The sequence below is a fragment of the Grampus griseus genome (genome assembly GCF_964374135.1).
Source record: "Grampus griseus genome assembly, contig: HAP1_SCAFFOLD_710, whole genome shotgun sequence".
Classification (NCBI taxonomy): domain Eukaryota; kingdom Metazoa; phylum Chordata; class Mammalia; order Artiodactyla; family Delphinidae; genus Grampus; species Grampus griseus.
The window spans coordinates 19646-46661 of NW_028132753.1; the positions used below are offsets into that span (position 1 = coordinate 19646).

Consider the following 27016-nt stretch of genomic DNA (forward strand, 5'->3'; position numbering starts at 1 on the left):
TGGCTTCCTTACTATTCCTCAAACATGCCAAGCACAGTCGTGCCTCAGGGACTTTGCACCTACTATTCCTTCTGCTTCAGAACACACCCTCCCACCCCATCTCCACTCTCCCAGAACACACCCTCCCACCCCATCTCCACTCTCCCAGATAGCCAATGGCTTGTTTCTCACTTCAAGGCTCTGCTCAATCGACATCTTAATAGAGGGGACTTCCCTGATCACCTACCACATTCCCTCACCTCTTCATCTTCTTTTGTTATTCTCCAAAGCACTTACCACCGCTTGACACTCCATATATTGACTTATTTATTCATCTCTCTCCCCCACTAGAATGGAAAGTACGTAAGGGCAAGAACTTTGTTCTCTTCCTACTTCCTAGAACAGTGCCTTCAATTTAGAAGGTGTTATACAACTATTTGCTGAAAATCAATGTATGACTTCTTTGCCCTTTCACACTACCCTCTAGTCACACCAGAGGCTGCCCCTCCAGAGCACAAGTTCAAGCCCTGTGCCTTCTGTACCTGTCCCCAATACCTGGGCTGTCCTTTCCTCATTCCGGCAAAATCCTCTTCCCCCAAGCCCAGCTCAAACGCTGTCTCCTCAGTCAGGCCTTCCTCACTTTCTCCTCTATGTTCCTGCTGCACTTGATTCTTTTATCATAATTAACCCACTTATACTCACTACATGTTTCTCTTCCTAGATAACTGTAAGTTGCTACTGAACAAAGACTTCTACTCACCTCTGTATCCCCGTGCCCTAACAACAAACCTATAAGGCTCTCGGTGTTTACCGAAACAATTTATTTTCTGAGTCTCTACCAATCCTAGGGAGTGCATAGTATAGTCTCCTCCTCATTATCAGTGAGCCTGGCACCTGTGGGAGGGCCTTACAGCAGAGGAGAGTCACCAATGGATCATAACTAAGGTCCTGAGACTGCAATGGCAGACAGCATGGTGAAGTTAGCCCACTGCATGCAGAAGACCCACAGAGGAGTCAGCATATGCAATGGACTACACTTGGTATAACATGCGAACAATCAAGGTTTACAAACGTGTTCTCATGCACTTGTAAGGATCTTCTAGCCCACGCGGAACAGACAGAACACACACAAAGGAGCCTGGAGGAAGTGAGTAGGCCGGCAGCTGCGCCCTAACATCTTAAGAGGGAACATTTCTGTGACTACAGTTTAAACAAATCAGATAATTCGCCTCCTTTCTAGACACCCTGGTTATCACAGGACAGGCCAAGCCTCTCAAGTTTTAAAGCTAAAGTACACGGAAGATCTGTGAAGAGGGCTTAAGATATTTAAGAGCTAGTACCTGCATTAAGCAACCAGGTTATAGAATGAAAATTTATCTTGAAATGCCCGTCTCTCCCTCTCTCTCTCGCCTCCTATCCCCTATCTTCCCACCTCCATCTCTATGCCTTCTCCCCTACTCCCTGTTTTATGTATATACGTGCATCATTTTATATATACACGGAATATTTACCGTCTGTTACGTTTATTTAATAAAGTGCACACTCCTCAGGCTAAATTTAGAAAGAGGACAAAATGAACACTTTCGCATGGGCGTCAGTGGTGTTCCAAAGACAAAAGATTCCTCAGCCTTAAAACATGGCAAACACCACGTTCCTTCTGATAGTTAGATGCTAGAAAAAGGCAAGTGGATCCTTAAAATTCACACGCTATTAAGACCTACTATCAACAGAGTAGATCTTAAAGCGGAAACAAGAAAACACCAGCCTTTTAAGTTCTTCCTGTCTGAAGATAAGAATAAGAGGTGGTAGTGTTCTTCCTCACTTGCACCGAAGTGTAAAAGCGGCAAAAATATCTTCAACACATATATGATGAGGAAGCCGCTCTTCTGGTCCACTCTGTTTTGTTTTGCTTCTAGGGATCTGTCTCACTCGGAACCTTTGCTTTTTGTTTTCTCTTTTATGTACGCTAAGAACCCGAGAGTCTTAACCTTTTCTTCCACCTCTCAACCAATAAATAGGACACAAGAACATTTTTATGTTTTTATGTATTTTCCATTCAAATTTTTAAAAAAGAGATAAGTAAGCTAGCTCAGTTCATATTTCTCACAAAAATCACTTTCCAAACTAAACTAAATTGTTTGTGACCATAAACAGGAAAAACACCGCACTCTATTAGCACCATCTGACATTTCCACCTTAATGTTACCAAACACAACTTGACACTAATGTCAGGGCTATTAAAAATGTTAAAAACCCCCAAGCCCACTCAAAATGCATACCAAAGTTCAGGTAAAGGAAAAACAAAAACAAAAACAAAAGCAACTCACCGTTATCTTTATGTTCTTTCAGAAACCCATTAACAGCACACTGGAATTTAAAACTAGCGTCGTCATCTGACACCTGATGCCCAATTGTACAACTTTTTAAATAAGGAATAGTTTCTGGTAAGTCCTATAAGGCAAAACCATGAAAATATGTATTATTTCCTTTGTAGGGAAAGAATAAAAAATTAATTAGAGAAGGCAGACTATAAACCAGGAGAGTACATTAAACTTTGTATGTCAGTCATTCTGATGAGAGCCATTTTTTCCAAAGCTGCTTTAACCAGTAATTATCACTTGATTTTCATTAAAACTGCAGAACGGACAGTTACCAGGCATGCAAAAAGGAAAAGCAAATCTATGTGAATGAATGCACATGTAACTCAAAATGATATAAAGAGTTCTACCTACACTTATGTTCTATCTTACATTTCAAGGGCCATAAAGCGGCTGTGATTTAAGGAGAGTAGTAGAACAGAGTCGGAAGAACTTGGATTCGAATTAGGAAATAGAGGCAATTTCAGGCATTGTTCAGAACTGGTATTCTTGAGGTGGGAGAAAGTAGACTATCAATAGAAGACAGAAAAGGATAAGTGAAAATTCTCTAGTTCTGAATTTAAATGGAAAGTAGCAGCAGGAACCTATGACATATTTTAAAAATATTAAAAACAAACATACATATTTCCTAGTTCTGAGCACTGAAAAAGTCTAGAAACAACTGATGTCATGTCAAAAGGACTCAGGAGTCACCGAGAAGCTCCAACTGGCCAAAGACAGGGCCTCAGTTAGAATAATAACTGTAACGGAGTCCACGGTGATAGGAATAAATAAAATTTTACAAAACTGCTCACCACTGGAGGATATTTGTGAATCAACTCATTATTCTGAAAACTGTTAAATAAAAGAAGAGAATCACGCCTCTACAACTGGGCAACCAAACAGTTGATGAGGGGAATCTTCTCCTCGTACAAATATACCCAGCTAATAAGTGAAAAAAAGAACAACAGAATTCACCATTCTTTGAAGCCTCAACTGAATTAATGGATGTAGCTATGAATCATCAGTGACTGCTAATACCACAGAAAGACACAATTATATATGTCTCCATGGAAGAACACATCATCACCTATGAAACTGTCTCGCCAAAACAAAACATGCAAGCTTCATTCGGATCAACTACCAATTTACAGGAAATAAAAGGACTGAAGAATATGTTACCAACACATGGAATGTAATCATCGACATCTAGATGGGAAAGATTACCTGGTTTCTTTAAAAACAAAATTCAAGGAGGAAAAAAAAGTGAGAGAGACATGGAGGGAGAACCTATAGATTAAACAAGACTTCAGAGACCTAACAATCCACGGCAAAGTGTGGACCTTATTGGGATCTAATTCAAAATTCTTATAAACCATTTTTTATGACGTTTAGGAGACAACTGCAAATTTGAGCACTCCCTGGGTATTTAATATTAAAAAATGATATTAAGGAATAAAAGTCCTATATTTTAAATGCACGTACCAAAAACGTACAGGTGTAATTACATGCTGTCTCGGAGCTGCTTCAAGATAATATGGAATGGGGTGAAACAGGTGGGGGTACAGATAAAACATGACAGCCATCAGTTGGTAAATAAGAAAGCTGGATGAGTTCATGGGTATACAAGGAACACTCACAGTACTTTTATACTTTTGTATATGCTTAAAATTTGTGATAATTGTTTAAAAACAAGACGACCCTGTAGAAAACAGTTTGGCACTTTCTCAAAGGTTAAGTGTAGAGCTACCGTATGATCCAACAACTCTGCTACTACCTACGCTGCACATCTAACAGAACTGAAAGCAGGGATTTGAACAAATATCTGTACACCAATGATCATAGCAGCATGATTCACAATACCTACAAGGTGGAAAACAACCAAGTGTCAATCAACCGTTGAATAACAAACTATGGTCTATATACACACAATGCGATTTTCTAAGCCAAAAAAGAAACGGCATTTCGTTACGTGCTATAACATGGATAAACCTTGAAAACATGATGTTTAGTGCAATAAGCCAGACACAGAAGGACAAATACTGCAGATTCCACTTACACGAGGTACCTAGAATAGGCCAATTCACAGAGACAGAAAATAAAATAGAGGTTACCAAGGGTTGGTGGGAGGGAAAATGGGGTTGTTACTGTTTGATGGTTACAGAGTTTTTGTCGAGGATGATGAAAAAGTTTTGGTTATAGACAGCGGTGATGGTTACACAACACTGTAACTGTACTTAATGCCACTGAACTGCATATTTATAAATGGTTAAAATAAATATGATTTCTCTATATTTTACCACAATAAAAAAAAAGGAATAACAGAGCTGAAATTTCAATTCTTCCTTTTCCGAGAGTCAGTTTCATCGTCTGTAAAATTAGTAATTGTAGTTGTCTATCCTCTGAGCTTAGTGCAGGGTAAGCACTCAGTAGGAGATAGCAGTACTACTTCCACTTCAAGAGCAAAGGATTGCTGTGAAGATTAACTAAGTCAATGGATATGAAAGAACTTTCTAAATGGCAAACTGCTCTACAAATATTAAAAGACATTAGGTGTTACTGTCTCCCAAGGCCATGGAACAGGTCAGAAGAAGGATAATTCTTTGCACTGGAATGTCCTACATGGGCCAAGAGAATCTATGGGTTTCTGTAGTATATCAGAAGGCATTAGGAAAAGGAAGCATAAAACTTAGAGAACAATTGTCTTTTACAGTGATGCTTAAACACGCTCAAGCAACTGCTTAAAGTAAGTGCTAAAGACATAATGGACATACCTTTCCTTTTAGGATACTGCTGTAACTACTAAAAGTTTACTTCATTTTCAAAATATAGAACATGGAAGCTTATAGAATTTCTTAAGCATATCTAGAGCCTACTGCCAAATACTATAGTTCAATTCATATCTTTAATCTCATTTTGAAACAGCAATTACAAATGTGTATTTAAGGAAACCACTAGCTTCCCTTTTTGAACCCACGAGAGAAGGCCAGGATTCACCTTAGCATAAGATGATAATTACTGAACTACCATGAATTATTACAGTATCAGAAAGAAGGTCATTTTCAATTACGGCTTCCATTTACCTCTGGCTTGTAATAGCGGCGAGTATTTGTTAAGTCAATAATCAGCCCAAGTTCTTCATTCTGTCCTTGGATTTTGTTAAGAGATCCAAGGGGGAGAAACGTTCTTCTGGAGCAAGATTCTTTTCAAAACTCTGTCAGAAAGAATAAAATAAGGAAGAACATATGTTTAAAATCCTTTACTACATTATCCATTTATTCAAACCCTGTGATGCTAACATATGAGATTCAAAGTAAAGTTTCCTCCTCTGGAGTTTACAAGCGATATTACAATCCTTTCTTCCAGAGAGATTAGACGGAAGAAAATAAGCTCACTTCTATATAGTTATTTCTGTGTTTGTTTATTTCATGTTGGTCTCCTAACCTGACTCTGAACTCCCAGAAGGCAGGGACCACATCCATTTTGCCTACCACTGTATTGCCAGCTCCAAGCAGAGTGCCTGAAAATAAGACACAGAAATAAATACTTCTTGAATATCTACATATAGGAAGGATGGCTTTCACTGCTAAATATTCTTTCATGTATTTGGCTTATACATGTACCCTGTTCCATTGATCTCTTTGGTTATTCAAGTGTCAGCAACACACACTTTTTTTAAAATTAGTAGACTCGTTTTAGAGCAGTTTGAGATTCACAGCAAAACTGAGCAAAATGTACACAGTTCCCACTTACACCCTCTCTCCTTCACCCCACACAGCCTTCCCCATTATCAACATGCCATACCAGTGTGCTTCATTTGTTAGAATTCATGAACCAACACTGACACATCATTACCAATCAAAGTCCATAGTTTATTGCATTCATGGTACAAGTAACTGACTATTTCTTTATTTCTAGTATAGTCATCCCCAAACATTTACATACTGAGATACATATTACTTTCTTATAAATTACTTTATTCTTTATTTATAGTTAGGGTATTGCATTGTTTTTTTTGTTTTTTAATTAAGTACAAAAGTTGGTTGTATTTGTCTATGAATCCCATTTCTGGATAGTAAAAGAGGTATTAAAAAGTATTTGCTATAAAAAGGGAAAATGGAGTACGACAGGGTTGAGAGCCAGGGCTCTATATGGTGAATTCAGATTTCTGGAAGAATACGGTGTTAACTTTTGCTCACCTTTTTTAAAGGAACTTTGAAAGCAGTGAAACGAGTCCCAGGCATCCGCTGTTCAACTGGGAGATAGTCTTTCCACCTGTTAATATATTTTTTGTTAGGCAAATTTTATGTTAGGCTGCTTCCCTGCATAGGATGAATGCGCCTTGAAAATGGAAATCATATCCCTCTACATCGGCTCCCAGGTGGTCCCAGCGTCCCGACCCCGACCCCGGCCGCGACACACTTTCCACAAACTGACACACACGGAGCCCGCGCGAGGGCCGGGTCGCGCGGGCCTCCCCGCCGGGTCGCCTGGAGGCCGGTCCCCCGCAAGCCGAGCGCACGAAAGGGCGCCCCAAAGGCGCCGGCCCAAGGCGCCCGCTGCGCTTTCCCTTCGGAAGGTGGGCTGCGGGGCCCAAGCGTAAACCCTGACACAAGGAACACGCGCACCACACCGCCACGGGGGACGAGAGGCCGGGCGCCCACCTAGCCGGACACGCTGCATTTCTGGAATCACCGGACGCCTGTGTACATTTCCGTCTGGCCTGTCATTTTCCAAAGGCCACTCAAGATCAGGGGACAGAACGCCTCCTCTCCAAGTGTCCTGCCAGCCCACACACTCAAGATCAGAGGGACAAAATGCCTAACTAAAACAAAACAAAACAGAAACACAATAAAACTGGAGAGAGGGAGGAAAGGGTGACCTGAAAAACAACAACAACAAAAAAAAACTAAGCACGTTGACAGCGCTAAGAATAAACTACCAGGAAAAAGAAACCCTACATGTCAGATCCTAAAGTACAGAAGGGCAAGCCCGCCGACATTCCAGGCCCGGGGGGACCGGGGTCCCCAGCCCTGCAGAGCCAACCGCAGACCGGCTCGGGCGCCCCGCAGAAGCGCGGGGTCCCCGCGGCCGAGTCTGTGCCCCCCGGCCGGCGCCGGTTCCCCTCTGCCCACCCTGCGCGCGGGGGCTGGAAACTGCCGCGGAGAACCACGGCGGGGCGGGAAGGGGGGCTCCAAAGAGGGTCTGGCGACTCGAGTCGCTCCGTTTCTCAGTGGGCTCAGCGCGCGCCGTTGGGGAAGAGGAGCTGGGTTCCGGGAGGAGGGGACGGGCGGCACTTACGTAGACCGGCAGCGGCCACGGGCAGACGGCGGGCTCGGTCCCCAAGAGCGACTCCAGCCTCAGCTCCAGCTTCTCCCCCATGTCTTCGCGCGCGGCCCATATAGCAACTTTGAATTTTAATAATAAATACATATATGTATCAAACATTAATAAAAGAATAAAATGATCCAATATGAGTACATTTGCTCTTGTTTTGCAATTAGTTCCAGGATTCTATTTTAGATTACTACTTCATATCTGCGAGAGTTGGGTGTGTGTTTGTGTGTTTGGTTTTGTGGAAGCTGCATTGTGCTAAATTTTACATTTCTTTCTTGAATTAAATGGCTTTTGTTATCCCTTGGGAATACAGCAACAGCAGATTACTGAAGACAGCGACAGCAGATGACTACCTACCAGTGGAAAAGTGTAAGTAGCAATTGTAGCCGCTAGTGATTCTGAAATTGCCTTAACTTTGTCCTTATAAAAGTGCTCCAAGAATTACACAAATCCACAGATTTGCTATCCATATTCAAGTCATTTATGTAGACAAAGAATGCAGCCAGCCTTATCGGTAACACAGGATGTTATAGCCATCAAGCCATCAGCCACTGAAGCCACACCCAAAGCCGCACCCTGAGGGGATTCAGGATGGAGAAAACAGGATACTGGCCCTAGATAATTAAAGTGAACATCAAGGGACTGATTTCCAGGAGACCAGATTCTTGCATCTCACCATATATAGAAAAGTGCTACATTTATTAACTTAAGATGTCTAGTTTCTTTAATTAACAGTAATCTTTTGATGTTCCAACTACCTGGTTTTTTTTTTGGAAGAACCTCTAAATACCCTGCGCCCTCCCTTACCTCTTCACAGCTATCTGAGAGGCTGTCTCCTGATTTCAGTCCTCAGTATGTCCTCCACATAAAACATAATTCTCAATTTCTAGGTTGTGCATTGAAGTCAACACACGAAAATACAAGGATAAAACACATTTTCTACCATATTAAATTTTTTCGTTCATTAATTCATCCCGAAGTCATTCAACACGCATCTTCTTATTGAATACTGATGAGGGGTCAAATGCTATGCTAAACACTCAGTATATAACTGCAAACGAGATGGATAGGCCCTGATTTTGATGTCACTACTATCTTTTGTCCTGCCATATAATGGGACAGCTTCATTATTCCCTTTACCCTAAGTTTTTATCACAAATTGCTAATGAAAATAAAGCTGTTAGTGGAGTTTCAACATGCATAGGTCAATGAGAACACAGAACTCCCCTTTCGCATGCCCCATTCTCCTCCTTCTAACTCCCTATGTGAACTCACTTTGTGCCAAGACCAAGAAGCTGTGCCCCAATAAGAACCAAGCTGATTTCCTCACACTGACTGGGGCTATTGCTCACTTAGAAGACTTGATGCTTAATTTTGATAAGCAACTAGAAGACCATGGAGACAACCTATAAAAATGATTTGTCTTGGGAGAAAATACTAAAGTGGGTTAATGTGCTGTTCCACATGTCTAACCTCCTGGGATTCAACCACAGGCACCAAGATCACCAAGTGTACTTGGCAACAATGAGCTAAAAATTAAAAAAAAAAAGCATCATACTGTTATTGTATTCATTTTCCCCCAAGGCACTCTCTGATAAGCACCACAACCTCTAAGGGAATTGAGAACAGCTTCCTTGTGGGGTAGGTTATATAATATATATGCATCTTTTTCCAAGCAGTTAAATCATATCCAGCTATCAGCACACCTTACTTAAGGTGATCGTAATGTATGAGATTAAATGTTCCTACCTGATTGGAAACCTTCTTGTCCTCAATTCATTGGCTGTACTGGATTTGTTTTTCTTGGGTCAGACCTTCAGACTTCTACCAGAAATCGTTCCTTTGGGGAAACCAGGCCTTCCCAGAAACTCAGGAAACTGAAATGGAGACAGCAAGAGAGAAGGAAATTATTTGGACATATAGACCTCAATTGTTTGGTTTTAAGTAAACGTCCAAGCAAACATCTTCTAAATGGTATAATAACTTTAGGGAAATTCACGGTTTATAAGTTTGTGTACTCATGAACTGAACATATTACGATAAGAGTACAGGTTGCATTTTGTGTCTTCAACTCAAGCAAAGGCTTCAAAAAAGGCCCAGTTATCCTTTGTTCATTAAGACACAAAGAGAGGGCAAAAAGGGCAAGTTTCAAAGTCTTTTTCTTTACAATTTACTTCCTTTCTTCAGTCTTCAACAAGATCTTCAGGAAATTAACTTTACTAAAGTTAATTATTCATAAAATAAACATAGGAACCTGCAGAAGACTATTTCACACAGACGTGTAATGTACAATATCCATTGCATACATGCACCATGAGCTTGTCTTTTCTAGCACTGGCATACACAAAACTCTGTGTGTGTGTGTGTGTGTGTGTGTGTGTGTGTGTGTGTGTGAGTGCGCGCGCGCGCACATGTGTGTCTTTTTTTGTGATGGAGCCATAGGGAGAAAATAAATCTATTGGCTGCAATTCAGTGATGTAGAAAGATTTAAGGGTAAAGGAGAAGGTTACATCAAGTGAAACAATAAAGTCATGAGGTTGTGGTTCCATAATAATAACAACAGCAGTCTTCTGTAACCAAGGGAGCAGGCTCCTCAAATTATAGTCACACCTGTTAGACCATCTGCCCATACATTTCACACCATCATTAATGGAAAACAAATGGCACTGTCTCTCCTTCCCTTTATCCATTGGCTGTCCTCATATAAACTCTTTTTCTCTTCAAGGTCATGCTCTTTCCTATCTGTTTAAAAATAATAGGATTTAGGAGGAGTGATACGTAATGTGCCGTGCCTTGGTACTTGTACCAGTGACGGCTCTGTAAGCAGCACTGGGTTGTTAGGAGGCTATCAATTGAATTCCCCTAGAAGCAGAACTTGAGGCAATAATTTGAGTGCAAACTGCTCATCTGGGAGGTGCTTCCAGAAAACTCAGAAGTAGAGTGGGAATTGAGAATGGAGGCATGGAAGGCAGCCAACAGAGGTGCATTACCGAATAAAAATTACTCCTGCAGGGAACTGCTGCCAGTACTTCAGGGGAGTTCTGTGAAACTCTACAGAACATGTCTCAGAGTTATCCCAAGAATCGGTGAGAAACTTGAAGTACTAATCTTCCAGTCCCCTCTGTCCTTGGTTGAAAGCTACACCCAGATACATTAACTCCTGTACACTTCTGGCCTGCCCTAAGGTGGATAATTGCAGGTGGCAGCATGATTCTATCAGCATATACTGGAAGGATGAGTGCTGGGGAGATATGAGTGGAGCATCGAAACCATCTAATACAGTCGGGGCAGGAGATATCAATTATTGGCTTGAAAGTCCAAATGGATGACCTTACATTCCTGGGTTTATGGTTTTACTTTGCGGTATTTAAGCATGATGTATGAGTAAAAATTTCCTCTGTTAAATCAAGTTTAAGGTCCTCAATCCCTAATCTTCTGGAAAACGGTGGTATCTTTTAACAGATTTTGGAAAGGTAACATGATTAAGATTTCAAATTGACCATTCATTCATTCACTCATTCAACAAACATTTATTGAACACCTAAAGTATGTCACGGGTTAAACTAGGCAGCAGTGTTACTGCTACTAAAATCATTAGAGTGCCACCTAGAATTCAATGTACTGTGACACTCAAATAAGAAAATCCATAGTTACCGTACAAGATATTACAGAGTGCTATAGGAAGACACGGTAAGACGTTAATCCATGCTGTGGACAGTAGTATATGGTTGATATCAGTAGGGCTTCCTGTAGAAGGCAATTGAAATGGATATGTAACATGAAGGAAGGGTGAAGTTTTGAGGAAAAGAGAAGATAAATTCATGGTTGCCAGAAAAATGAATGGTTAAGGATCAGTCCAGAAAGGAGTTCCATTCATAATCAGTATAAGAAATGCTCACTGGGGCTTCCCTGGTGGCGCAGTGGTTGAGAGTCCGCCTGCCGATGCAGGGGACACGCGTTCGTGTCCCGGTCCGGGAAGATCCCACATGCTGCGCAGCGGCTAGGCCCCGTGACCCATGGACACTGTGCCTGCGCGTCCGGAGCCCGTGCTCTGCAACGGGAGAGGCCACAACAGTGAGAGGCCCGCGTACCACAAAAAAAAAAAAAGAGAAGTGCTCACTGGAGTGTAGGAAAAGAAGACAATGGAGAGTGTGGTAGAAGCCAGATCATGCATGGTCCATGTATGTATAGTAAGTGCTATGGTTTAGTCTTTGTGTTCCCCTCCAAATTCATACATTGAAATCTTAATTTCCGTAGCTGATAGTATTAGTAGGTGGGGCCTTTGGGAAATGATTATGGTATTAGTGCTCTTATAAAAGAGACCCCACAGAGCTCCCTAAGCTCTTCTGCCATGTGAGGATACAATGAGAAGTCTGTGATTCAGAAGAGGGCCCTCATCTGACCATACTGGCACCCTATTCTTGAACTTGCAGCCTCCGGAACTGTGAGAAAAAAAAATTCCTGTTGTTTAGGAGCCACCCAAGCTGCAGGATAATCTTACAGCAGCCCAAAAGGACAAAGAGAGTTTGGATGGGAGCTTTTACTCCAAGAAAGATGGGAATCCGTTGAAGGGTTTTACCTGGTAACTTAGAAGAGAGAAAAGTTTCATAACACAGTCAGGTATTTTTATAAGAAAAATTTGCTTCTTTTTCAGAAAGATCACTCTGGAAATACTGTGACTAGATTTTTGGAGAAGTGTGATGGCAGACCCGGATATAGAAAGATGAGTTAGTAGTCCATTAATATAAGTCAAACAAGAAAGTGGATATAAAAAGTGTGAATTTGTGGCTGAGAGTTCTTTTCTTTTACTACTTGAAAAATGTTATGTCAATGCTTCTGACTCCATAATTTTAGACACGAAATATGCTGTCATTGGAACTGGTTTCTCAATAAGTGATGCATCGTTTCTGCCTGTCCACTTTCGAGATTTGTTTTGTCTCTACTTTTCAGAAGTTTAATTACAACGCGTCTTGACAAGGATACCTTTGTGGTTTTCCTCTCTGGATTTGCTCAGATTCTTGAATGTGTGCTTATGTCTTCTAAAACATTGGGAACGTTTTAGTCATTATTTCTTTGAATACTTTGTCAGTCCTACGTGCTCTCTTTTTTCATTCTGGAACTTTGATGATATGAATGTTAGTGCTCTTGTCAACTGTTTACAAGTTCTAGAGATCCTGTTCTTTCTCCCATCTCTACCCCTCAGCCTATTTTTCTCTGTACATTTGGTACACTGTATTGATCTCTTCGAAGTTCATGATTCCATGCTTCGTAATCTCCAGTCTACTCTTGAGCACAGTTTTTTGATTGTTGTATTTTTCAGTTCTACTGTTCTCATTTGTTTTTATTCTTATAACTTCTAGTTCTTTGTTTACATTTTCTATTTTTCCCATTTCCGTCAAGGAACACATAATTGCTAACTGAAGCATTTATGTGACAGCTTATTTAAAATCCCTGTCTGATAATTTCAATAGATGTTTTATCTCAGTGCTGGTGTAGGTTTATTGTCTTTTCTCATTTATTCTGTGATTTCCTGGCTCTTGGTGCCATGAGTATTTTTCAATTGGATTCTAAACATTGTGAGTTATTACATGACTCTGTATCCCACTTAATTTTATTATTACTTTTTAGAAGGAAGTCATCCTATTGGAGGTGTAGTATGAGGACTGGGGGGTTACGTACAGATTTCCATTGGGCCCTACTGTCAATACCCCAGCAAAAGTGGGCACTTACATTCTCTCACTGCAGACAGATCAAGTAGAAGTTCAGCTATCCTATTGGCCCTCCTGACACCTTCCCCCCAAAAGTGGGAACATTAATATCATTGTGTTGCCTTTTAGTAGGAGTGGAAGTTCATCTCCCCAGTAGATTTCTTGACACCAGGGGAGGGGAGAAGTGAAGTGTTTGCTGTCCTTCCTCCCACTTCATTCCTTCTTGTTGATGCCGGGTGTGGGTAGAGGGTCAGCTACCTGCTGGCCCCACTGACACCAGGGTAAGAGGAAGAGAACTGCCAACTAGCCCTGCTTGTGCCATCTCATTCTGTCTTACTGCCTCAGGACGGTTATGGGGATTCAGCACCCCATTGGGTCTCACTGGCACCATGTGTTGGGGGTTAGTGGGGTGCCTACTCCCTCCAACCTGTAACATCCTATTCTTATTGATGTCAGGGAGAGACGGAGGCTAGGTCCCACCATTGGACCCCACGACTGTGTGAGGGCAGCCCAGTGTTAACTAGCCTGCCAGGCACCACCTTTGAAAGTCTCTTTGCTAATGCAAAGGGGTGGAGGCTCAGCTCACCACTGCACCATACTGAAACAGCCCTGGTGGCGAATCAGAGCGCTGCCTCTTCTGGAGGGCAGGAGTGGGGTGGTGTGGAAGATCAAATCCTAGCTTGGCCCAACTGAAACCACAGGACATAGGGGACGGGTGCAATATTCCACTGGCACTTGGCTCGAGTAGTGTGTATATTATTGCCCAAATGCTTTTCTCTCTTTGGCAACCCCTTTCCTCACACCTTGGCTAGGGGGAACGGGGGTTTTGTGTTTTCTTTTTTGAAGCTTTTTTGTCTGTTGTTCTGTTGGTGGTTATTGATTGGGGGTTCCTGTATACCCTCTCCAGGATGTATGGGAAGCAACAGGAAACACAGGGGACTCATCACCATGTTATTCCTCAAGTCCCAAAGTCCCTAGTTAAGTCTGCCTTCTCATTTCCACCTTTCAGTGTCTTCCTATGTTTGTCTGTTGTTATGTTCAGGGTTTTAGTTTTAAGTGGAAGAACCTGGGAGAAATGGGCTACTTCATCTTCTTGGAAGCAGAGGTCTGGAGGCCTATGGATGTTACAAAGTGCTGCTGACTGTAAATTAAAATTTGATGATATACACCTTGCCCTTTCAGAATTATTCTGCTAGATGATGTGGCTTCCCAAAGTAGCTACAATTTGATTTCCATACTTCTAAAAGTCAAGTGTTTTGCTGGAGTTGAAATTTAAAGATAAGCAAGAGATGAGGCTAAGATGGTCTATGTGGTAACAGATTAAAGTTGGAAACATCAATATACATTCATGTTTAGCTTAATATTGCTTCATATTACCTTAATACACATGGTTATGTAGAGAGATACTTATAGATGTGTGCATATACATGGGTAATGTACACACATGTTATCTCTTTGCTCTGTCAGCTGAGAAGATCTAGAAACAATGACATCCGGGCAGCAATCAGCACACCCCACACCCAGATCCTGCTGTCTAATACTGTGCTCCACTAAAAAGACCTGGTTATCCTTGAAGAAGTAGCTGATTCTAGGACTGGGGCAGTAAATATACAAGATTTATATACAAGACCATCTTATAGTGTCAGAAAGTAAGGAAGTTCCAAAAAAATATATAGGATGGGGATACCTCAGAGTGGCACACGAGCCACTGAACTGAAAAGAGTTCACAAGGGTCAGGACTAGAGCAATTTGAGGAACAAAGTAACTAATGTAGAATTAGATTATAACCCAAAGTATAAAATAAAAATCCATGAGTTCTTCTGATATAAATAAATGATTGGATACGTAAATAAATGCGGGAGAATAGATAAATCTCCAGTGCAAAAGAATTCCAAATAATTTATGTAGTACTCCATCTTAAGCATAACTCTCCATTCCTTAGTTGTGGGCTGAGCATATTGACTTCCTTCCAAAAAGTACAATATGGAGAAGGGAAAACAGTAATTTTACAATGGAGAAACCTGAAAAACACTACCTCAGCCTGGTGATCAAGGTCGACCTCAGCATTCATAATGCATATTGATACTTTGTACACTTGATGTGATCTGACAAAATAACCCTTCTACTCTTGTGGTCTTCCTCCCCAAAACACATAATCCCAATATTATCATGAAAAATGCATCAAACAAATTCTAGTAGTGGGCATCCTACGCAAACCTAACTACTCAAAATTGCCAAGGTCATGCAAGGAAAATCTGAGAAGCTATCAAACCCAAGAGGAGCCTAAGGAAACATGGCAACTAAATATAATGTGATGTTTTGGATGAAATCCTGGAATAGAAAAAGGACATTAGGTAAAAACTAAGGAACTGGACTAATGTATGGACTATAGTAAACAATAATGTATCAATATTTGTTCATTGATTGTAACAATGGAACATACTAATATAAATTGATCATCAGAGAGGGAAATGGGTATAGTGTATATGGAAACACTTTATACTATCTTCTCAATTTTTCTGTAAAATTAAAACACTTCTAAAAAATAAAGTCTATGAAAACGTTGTGTTTTCTTGTTTTATGATTATGTGCCTGTATTTCCTAATAAATATGCAAATTTGCTTTGCCTTCCTTGATACTGATATTAAAGAAAATACTAAGTAACTCTGAAAGAATTTCTAACTCCAATTTAACAAGCAATAATTCTTGGTATTAACTTTTTAGGAGAACCCACTGAATAAATCAAAGCAAATTGTCTTTAAAGGCTGAATTTCTTTTCAGTGTTTCATCTTTTATATGATTAATGCATACCACAAGCATGGTTCTGTTTCAAAGGGCAGAAAACATTGATTGTAGGCCATGTCTAAACTACAGTGAAATATTAATGGATGATGCTATAACAACTTTAATGTATTTTATGTTTTCAAAATGATGAATTGTTATTTCAGTCAATAAAGTATTCACTTGTATACATTTCTTACCCACCTTTCCCCAGAACACCCACAAGGAAATGATACTATCATCTGATATTAGGTTCATCAATTTAAATGGGAGTTTTTGGTAGCTGTGGTTGCCAACGGTACTGGAACGTGTGATACTTTTACAAATCCTCTCCATGGCAAAATCTGATCTTCACAAGGTAAATCACAGTAGGTGCCTAAAGCCAAATGACAGAGAGTTTTGTAGCTAGATTACCAAGCATTTTACTTAGAGGCACAATAGAATGCAGAAAAGGCCATTTCTCCGTCTTTTTCTGCTCAAAGGTCACTCACCATCTCAGAAGTTTTCCATAAATTTAGACTATATAATGTCACTTAATGTGAATGTAGCTCAACATTCTGTTTTAGTACAGCTAATCTCACATTATTTTATTGGTCCTAAATATGTAAATCATCAGCAAATTTCTGTACTTAAGTTTTTTTTTTTTGATGTGGACCACTTTTTAAAGTCTTTATTGAATTTGTTACAATACTGCTTCTGTTTTATGTTCTGGTTTTTTGGCTGCGAGGCATGTGGGACCATAGCTCCCCGACTAGGGATTGAACCCACACCCCCTGCATTGGAAGGCGAAGTCTTAACCACTGGACCGCCAGGGAAGTCCCTGTACTTAACTTCTAAAAATAATTAAAATAAGCTATTCAACACATTTTTCCTAAAAAAAAAAAAAAAAAAAAGCAATTCTTCTTAGGCTGGCCCTGGGCACATACATGACTTTGCCATTTTTTCCATGGATTATTTTCTTATCTGTTCTACTGTGTCACATTTGTTCTACCTTCTCAAAAAGAAGCATTTAAAAATTCATCTACGCGTTCAAGCATTCATACATTTATTAAATAAATCTACTGAACACCTACATACGGCACAGAAAAAGAGGCAGAAAACTAATCTGGGTTGCACAGAAAGTAATGAACTCAGTTAAAATTTTTGGTGAAAACAGGTGTTACTCAATCTACTGGAAATTACATTTCATTATGGGGACTCACAGACTCAAGGAAAACCAAGACCGAAATAATAATAAAGTAATAAAAGCACTAGCCATTTACTGAGTGCCTGCTTTTACCTGACTCTGAAACTCTAAAATCATTACGGATGTTTTGAGGATTGTCTGATATAATTATAATTTCTATTTTACAGATGAAAACAACAAGGTTCAGAGACATTAGGTTACTTGCCTAAAGTGAAGTGGCCCAGAAACTACAGAACTGGAAATTGAACCTTAGATTTCATAATGCCAAAATCTGTGCTTTTAATCACCAAGTGTGTGTGTGTGTGTGTGTGTGTGTGTGTGTGTGTGTGTGTGTGTGTGTGTGTGTGTGTGTGTGTGTGTGTGTGTGAGAGAGAGAGAGAGAGAAAGAAAGAGAGAGAGAGAGACAGAGAGAGACAGAGAGAGACAGAGAGAGAATGTGTTTAATAGAGAACTTCCGAGAAATGGCAAGAAAACTGCCAGGTATCCATAAAAGAATAAATTAGGAGCTTCTTACTATACAAGTAATTGTTAATCTTATGGCTGAACTAAGGATCTCTCACTTTTGAACTAAGAAATCAAAAGCTTCCAGAAGTTGAGTCTAAATTTTACACTTACATAAGATACTTCATACAGAATGCTAAAGTATACTAACTAAAGAGCTCTGAAAATACTGGAAGCATTCATACTAGTATGATTTCATAATGTGGATAATAGAGGATTTAAGAAATTGGCAGATGCAACTGCAGACTCATTTGTTATCATTTCTGTGAAGGGCAAGATAAATCAATAAAATGAGAAAAATGAAAAAAGAATGGCTAGCAATTTTAGGTAGTTTGCTTCATCTCCATACTAGGAAAGACTAAGCAAAAAAAAAAAAAATTCTCGAAATTTTATTTTGAAAGCACCTACAAGTGTATATGGTCTTTTTATACCAAATAACTTGGAATTATGAACTGTCAAATAAGTCTAATCTTCTCTGATGATAAAATTGCTGACTTTATTTGAAACTATGAAATGAAAAATGAAGTAAGAGTCAGAAATTCTTAAGAAAAGGAGTAGACAAAACAAAATTATAAGAGTTATGTTAAAAAATATTTTGAAACAAACATAAAATCCCCATTACTGGTACAGAGCTTTTAAAACTTTATTTTGGTTTTAAGTTTTAATAAATATTGATATGTTTACATAATTACTGTCACAAGGAAGACACAATTTTAGGTCAGCTTTCTTCATTCTTTCTTTAGTAAGCATTATTTTATTTTGCTCCATCATCGTGTAATTATAATATAGTAACTGTGTCACTTTCTACTAAGTGGATATAATTTCCTAAACTGTTTTCCTATTGTTAACAATTAAAGGTGTTTCCAATTTTTTGTTATTACAAATGACATGACAATGAGCATCTTTATATAATAATTTTCTGGATTATAAATTATTTATCGGCATAAGCTTCCAGAATTAGAGTTAACGTGTAAAAAGCTATTAACATTTTTATCTTGCTAGACATTGCCAAATTACTTGTCAAAAGACGGAACCAAATTATATTGCAAAAATCTCTGCCAACAGAAAACATTATACACAATTTTTGATTTTGCTAAATTAATAAGTTGGAAACCTATGTTCCATTTCTTTGAATTCTTTGATAACAGAGTGCTGCTGGAGGCTGGGAGGGCAGCCATGTCCATGAAGGCTCCCCAGAGTTGGAGCGGGGAAGTGGAAAACGGTAAACAAAACTACTAATTGTATTTTCCCTCGATTGTTATCTCTCATTCTTTTCTGCCTCTGTGTAACTTATATCCAGGTAGCCGGAGAAAACTCATGTGGCAGGGCAAATTGGTATTCCAATAAATTAATAATCACCAACTCCAAATGGATTTTCGAGACTGGAAATATTGCTCTGACTTACAGTAAGTTCTTTCTAATTCTCCTTAAGGACTATTTTCTTAGAAGCTTTCCCTACCCTCCTCAAATTTTCCTCCATCCTCTCTACTTCCTTCACTCTGAGCTGGTGAGGCGCTTCCTAACTCATTAGGAACACAGAAGTCAGTAAATAGTCCACTGCCAAATCCGTTAATTCATTAGCATTTGCATTGATCTTTGTATTCCCTTTCACTACAGGAGTTCAAGTTCAAAGGCCACGTGCACTACAGATAGCATTTCATTTTCTCTCATCTTCTCAGGTACTTCACAGCACTGCATTTTCTACAACCCATTCTACTCCTTATGCATGATTCTTGCCAAAATTCAACCTCATTCTAGACTAGTAACTCCAACTTAAAATGTTGAAAACTGTACGTGTAACACGAAAGCCTCCCTCCTCCTCTAATCCCTGCATACCTTCTTTAGCCAATTCATGTCTGAACTTTTCAAAATTGTTATCATCATATATTGTTTCCATTTCCTCACGTCCCACTTACTCTATAATTTACATCCACCTGACTTCTCTCACCGTAATCTCTCTGCCCACTGTCCTGAAATTTTACTTATGAAGGTCACCAGCGATCTCCATGTCAGTATAGCCAATGAATAGTTTTTGTCCTATTTCTAGGCTCTTTCCTTCTTTAAAAAAGAAAAAGAAATACAAAAACTATTTTTCTCCTCCTCTATGTTTTCACAGTCTCATCATCTTCTCTCCTGGTATATTTTACTGGCTTTCTGTGTTTAATCTGATTTCTAATATTCTATGAGTTTCCTTTATCTTCAGTGGAATAAACCACTATATGAAGGATTATTCTCAACAGTTAGTTCTCATAATAACAGTACTAGTAGCAGCAGTCAATACTTCTATAATGCTTATCATGTGCCAGACACTATTCTAAGACACTGTTTAAATACATATATATAGACACACACACACACACACACACACACACACACACACATATGTAAAGTTCTCCTCCTCATAGGCGTATGAAATAAGCCGATTATTATACCCATGTTACAAATGAGAAAACTGAGGCAATGAGAGGCCAAGGTCACATGGTCAGTACTTGGTGAAGCCCCGCCTGAGTTAATGCTGGAACTTTAGAGTAGACAAGTTAAATAATGTCTCACAGATTGGCCTTAAAAGTGAGCAACATTTAATCAATGACTTGTGAAAGTATCAGAAAAAAAGGGAACATTTTAAATTGAATGGGATCTACTAAGTCACGTATCAGTAACTAAGAATGACTCTTATTGAATGAAATTATTTTTCATTATTCTTTTGAAAGAAGAATATTCTTGTGTTAGTGTTTCACAGTTTTTTTTTATTCACGTATTTATTCTTTATTAGACACACATTTCCTACACACCTATGTGCCAGTGTGTGCTGCAAGCCTTGGAAGATTCAGTGGTGAGCAAAAAATTACAAAGTCCCTGCTCTTAAGCAAATGTCCAGTGGTGGAGGAAGACAGAGTAAACATGTAAATAAATGTTGTACGGTGACAGAAATACGACTGGACAAAGGGATGGAGACGCACTGAGGAGGCAGGTCTCTTTGGTCAAGATAGCAGTGGTGGCGTTTGAACCGAGACCTTAACGATAAGAGGGAAATTGGTCTGGGTACATGGATTAGCCAATCTAAAGCTGGGAGAGCAAGAAGTAGAGCTTGTTGCATCTGAGGGACTGAAAAAGACAACTGTGCCTCGAACCCCATGAAGGTCAGGGAAAGATGTAGTAAGTGACCAGAGCACATGGTCTCTGTGAGCCTGGCTAAGTAGTTGAAAATTTAATCTCTTTACAATAGATAGCCTTTAGAGGTTAGAAGCAGTGCAATAATAGCGTCTGATTTGTGCTTTTTAAAAGACTACTTTGACTGTTGAGCGTCCTACAAAAGCAAAATGCTTGTGTCTCTACGAAGCGCAGATAGTAAATTTTAAAAAGCCCAATGAGCTCATAAGCAGTTGGTTTACTAACTGTAATCATTTATCTTAACTAGACTTCATTAATATAAGCTTGGTGACCTTGGGGTCCTGGGACATATTAGATCTGGGCAACCCAACTATTTTCAAATAGTGTGATTTGAAAAATTCTTGAAATTGTTGGGGTTCAGGAAGATTATTTTATTGCTGGGGCTGGATGGGAAGTTTAGAATAAGAAAAGAAAGTATGATGGCTGGCTTCCATCTATTCTCCCTTTCTCTGGGAGAAATGATGGTGGGGTGACTACTTTGCTGTTGACCCAATGCTTAAATTTCAGAGCTGGTTCAATCCAGTAAATATGTGCTGAACAACTATTATATGTTAGGCACCTAGCTGGAACTGGGAATATAAAGAGAATAATTAATAATAAAAGCAGGTACTACTAACAAGAGACAGGCACTGTGCTAATGCTTAACATGCACCATCTCAAGTTACATTAATTTACACACTAACCATATGAGGTAGATGCATTTATTATACCATTTTCCGGGTGAGAAATCTAATCCCTTTAAGGGGCTTAAGTTACTTCTCCAAGGTTACACAGCTAGTTAGGGGCATAGGCAGTATTTGGACTCAGGTCTGGTATCAGCACCAATTCTCTTAGCCATTATGCTCTCTAAGGACCTTACTTGAGAAGTTCAGGATTATACATATAGGGGTACAACCAACCCTAAGACCATCTGGCAAAACTGGCTGCTTGAGAAGTCCTGGATTTATGTAAGATGCTCTTGGAATGCAGAAGATCGTGAAGGAGGGTCCCCAAAACACACTCTCTATACTAAGGGGCGACAGAAGAGAGAAAGAATTAGCCTACAGCAGCATGATATTGAGGACCAAGAAACAGTGTTTCTCTCTTTTGTGAACAGTTATTAAATTATTTCTACTTCAGAATATCAGAAAGGAATCACAGGACTATGGACAGTTTGCTGAGCCACCCTATCTATCTTAGCGTGAATCCTGGCAGGTGTAGAGCTCATAGTATGACCCTGGCACCTAAGTGTAGTTAAGTAAGCTTTCATTTTTCTTCAGCCTTAAAGCAAAGCAGCTTTCTGATAGGTATAATTTAGGAAAGTCTTCCAAGAAAATAGTTAAAGTCCACTTTAAATATCTCAAGAGAAAAGCAATTTTGCAAAAGATCAATCAACAAAAGCAAGGCCAAACACACCAATTATTTCGTGAGACTTGTATTGTTATGTCATTGCTCATGTTGTTTCTTTATGCATTTAACTGGAAGAAGGCTTTTAATGTTCAACAATTCTCAAAGAGATAAAGACCCACACTGATGTGTCAGAAAGAGCTTTGCCCTGGAATTAGATCAGTTTAGGTTTGGCTGCTTACTAGAATTAGGTAACATTCTTAATCTTTCTGAGCCTGTTTCCTATCTGCAAATAGGGATAACACTATCTATTACAGAGGGATGTGGTTAAATTAAATGACACATGTCAGTGAAATATATCCTTCCAGACTGAGAACATACCTAGTAAATGTTAAGTGATCTGCAAATATTCTGCTTTCTTGAAATGGATGAAACCTGTTATCATGATTTTAACCAATGGTCTAAATATCAAGACAATATTTAGTTAAAAGTTATATTTGTTCTTTCACTGTCCATCTGCATTTTAACATATTCTCCTTGATAAATTGTGTCAATATTAGTAACATTTGTCATTTCAGCTATTACTGTTCATATGTTTAAAATATTTCAATGTGATATAAGTCATTACGCAAAGGGATGCCTAGCTGGCTTTGTCAAAGATTTATTTTAAGTAAAAATGAAAGACTCATTTTCACCAAGTTTTATTGAACAGTGTATTCATTAACTGTATGAACTTTCTGGCCAACCCAATACAGGAGCCAAGACATGGAAACAACCTCAGTGTTCTTTTGTGGATGAATGGATGAAGAAAATGGGATGCATACAACCTACTATTATTCAGCCGTGATAAAGAAGGAAATCTGCCTATTTGTGACCACATGGGTGGATTTGGGGGGCATTATGCTAAATGAAATGTCAGACAGAGAAAGATAAATACTTTATGATCTCATATGTGAAATCTAAAATACTGAACTCATGATAGAATGGAATGACGGTTGCCAGAGCTGGGGGTTGGAGGTGAGGAAAATGAGGGAAGACGATCAAAAGGTAGAAACTTCTAGTTATAAGACAAGGGAGTAATGGTGATGTAATGTACAGCTCGGTCGCTACAGTTAACAATACCGTATTTTATGTTTGAAAGTTGCTAAGAGAGTACATCTTGAAAGTTCTCATCACAAAGATAACATTTGTAATTATGTGAATTAAGGTTAACTAAACTTATTGTGGTAATCATTTCACACACTATATATATATCAATCATCACATTGTACACCTTGGACAGATACAATATTATATATCAATTAAGTTAAATTTCCGTCTGGCCTGTCATTTTCCAAAGGCCACTCAAGATCAGGGGACAGAACGCCTCCTCTCCAAGTGTCCTGCCAGCCCACACACTCAAGATCAGAGGGACAAAATGCCTAACTAAAACAAAACAAAACAGAAACACAAAAAAACTGGAGAGAGGGAGGAAAGGGTGCCCTGAAAAAAAAAAAAAAAAAACTAAGCACGTTGACAGCGCTACGAATAAACTACCAGGAAAAAGAAACCCTACATGTCAGATCCTAAAGTACAGAAGGGCAAGCCCGCCGGCAGTCCAGGCCCGGGGGGACCGGGGTCCCCAGCCCTGCAGAGCCAACCACAGACCGGCTCGGGCGCCCCGCAGAAGCGCGGGGTCCCCGCGGCCGAGTCGACGCCCCCGGCCGGCGCCGGCTCCCCTCTGCCCACTCTGCGCGCGGGGGCTGGAAACTGCCGCGGAGAACCACGGCGGGGCGGGAAGGGGGGCTCCAAAGAGGGTCTGGCGACTCGAGTCGCTCCGTTTCTCGGTGGGCTCAGCGCGCGCCGTGGGGGAAGAGGGGCGGGGGTCCGGGAGGAGGGGACGGGCGGCACTTACGTAGACCGGCAGCGGCCACGGGTAGACGGCGGGCTCGGTCCCCAAGAGCGACTCCAGCCTCAGCTCCAGCTTCTCCCCCATGTCTTCGCGCGCGGTCCCCGCACCGCGCTAGTCTGGCGCTTGGGGGAGGGGCGCGGCGCCGCCGGCGGGGGCGGGGCAGACGGGCAGGCGGGCGGCTGAAGGGACGGGGCCTGGCCTGGGCCTCAGCTGCCGCCGCCGCGCTCCCGTCCGGGCCCCGGCTCCCTCTTTGTGGTCACAGGCCCGGGGCCCCCAGCGCTGCTGCGAACTCGGGCCGGCGTGAGGCGAGCACAGTGAGCCGGGGGCCGGACTGAAACACTCACGGCCCGCGCGGCCCGCCTCCTGGACTCGCACGCTCCCACGCACGCACGCTCCCACGCACGCACGCTCCTACGCACGCACGCACGCACGCACGTCATCGGCTGCCCCTGGCCACACCCACCGGCCCGAAGTGGGGACCCGGCCAAACCTCTCAGGGCCAGTGGTGGCGGGTTCGACTCCTGACCTCGACATACCGTGACACACACACACACACACACACACACACACACACACACACACACACACACACACACACACACACACACACACACACACACACACACACACACACACACACACACACACACACACACACACACACACACTAATAAGACTATAATTCCTATTAAATATGACAGCTGGAATCCCGGCTTCTGTTCACAAAAATGCCGTGTATTTATTTAGCCTATGCTAGGCACCAGACCGCGGACGCTCAGTACTGGCAAAAAAGGAAATGCCCTGCCCTCATAGCACTGCCATTTTAATTGGAATAGTAGTGACAATGGTCAAGGGAGAAAATAAAGTGTCATCATCGCCACGGGGATGGTTAATCTCATGTGCGCACTGCGTGGGGCCCCGGCAACCACAAACATTATTCCAGATGTGGCCAGGAAGGTATTCTTCAGAAGAGATTAACACTGAAATTGGTCCACTTTGCGTAAAGGAGATTGTCAATGCCGCGGCGTGGGTGGGCCTCGTCCATCAGTTGAAGGACTGGAGAGAAAAATGAGGTGCCCTAGAAAGAGGGAAGTTTTCCTCCAATGGACTTGGCACATCAGCTCTTCCCTGTGTCTCCAGCCCAGAGTCCTGCCCTGACTTGCCTGCCTCACGGTCACAAGAGTCAACTCCTTAAAACGAAACTATATATGTAAAAATATTGAATATATACAAGCCTATTAATTTGTATATGTGTGTATAGATATGATATATATATGTATACACATATGTTTATATGTGCATGCGTTTGTAGTCTATGTGTAAGTACTATATACAGTATACATACAAGCCTATATATTTGTGTGTATATATTGTATACATGTATGTATGTGTATATATACAGTATACATATTATGAAGGTGAACATGCTGTATATATACACACACCCATGTATTGATATATGGGTGTGTATGTGTACAGTATATGTACACTGTATGTATGTATGTATACAGTGTATATTGATATATAGGTGTGTATGTATGTTGTATACCTGTATGTGTATAGGTATTATATGTATATATGTATGTACTCTATATACACACTTGCGTGTGTACTTATATGTGTATGTACATGCACATATTTACATATAGGTGTGTGTGTATACATTGTATATATGTATGTGTATGTATCCTATATATGATATGTGTATGTATATATACGACGAATTTATAGAAGCAGTACATATATTTTTATTCTACATGCTTTTATATGTAGGTGTATGTGTGTCTATATGTATGTACGTGTATGTATTGCATATATTATATGTGTATGTATGTATACTGTATATATACACACCTAAATATCTTTGTATGTGTGTATATATGTATGATATAGACGAACCTAGGTGTGTATATTGCATATCTTATACGAATGTGTACATACTGTATATATATATACAAACTATGCATTTCATATGTGTGTATGTATAGTGTATATGTATGTGTCTATTGTATATATTATGTGTATATGTGTGTAGACATACTGTATATATACAAACTATGCATTATATATATGTGTGTATATATGTATTTGCGTATTGCATATACTATATGTGTATATGTCTGTATGCGTACTGCATATATACACAGCTGTATATTTTTGTATGCGTGTACATGTGTACGTGTGTGTGTATATACACACAGAGGCTATGGATTCTGTTTGTCTGGAGAACCCTCACCGATACGGACACTTATGACAATTGAGCACCTGCTCTTTGCCAGCCAGGGAGCCAAACGCTTGTCCTTTCTGTGTCTCCCTTAAGTGTCACAAGTCCCGGGAGGGAAGGTGATGCCGCTCCTACCAGTTGAGGTGCCTCAGGGTCAGAGAGGTGCACAGGGCGGGGGGCTGGAGCCTGGTGGAGCCCAGGTGGAGTTCTAGCAGCAGTACAGCCTAGCAGTCCCACTTCCCCGGGTGCCTCTCACAAAGACGCCGAGGGAGAGACGGGGTCTGAAGGAGGGGATGAGGAAGTTTCCGTGGGTCTGCAAGCCCAGACCAAGGCTGACTCGTCAAGGGTGTTAGAGGTCAGGACTCTGGTTACCTTGGGGATGGGGTTACACAGAGCCATTCCCATTCTGAAAAAGTATCCATTCTGCTCTTGTTTGTATGTTTACTCCCCTCCCCCAAATCTTTTAAAAACAGATTATCTTGGTTGCTGGGAGCACACAAGGGGAAGTTGTGTGTGAGGGGGTGTGATCCAGGGGACAGGGAGGATAAGCCCCCC

The 27016-nt window shown here is 40.6% G+C and overlaps 1 long non-coding RNA gene across 1 annotated transcript; it reads right to left on the minus strand.

The window, feature by feature from the left end:
- Window positions 1-1823: 1823 nt before the first annotated feature.
- LOC309817838 lies at window positions 1824-24599 on the minus strand. The gene is made up of 6 exons (XR_014296273.1): window positions 24241-24599; window positions 9423-9550; window positions 7638-7744; window positions 6536-6611; window positions 5420-5550; window positions 1824-2430 (listed from the first exon to the last, which is right to left on the minus strand). It is a non-coding gene; the product is annotated as an uncharacterized lncRNA (long non-coding RNA).
- Window positions 24600-27016: the final 2417 nt, after the last annotated feature.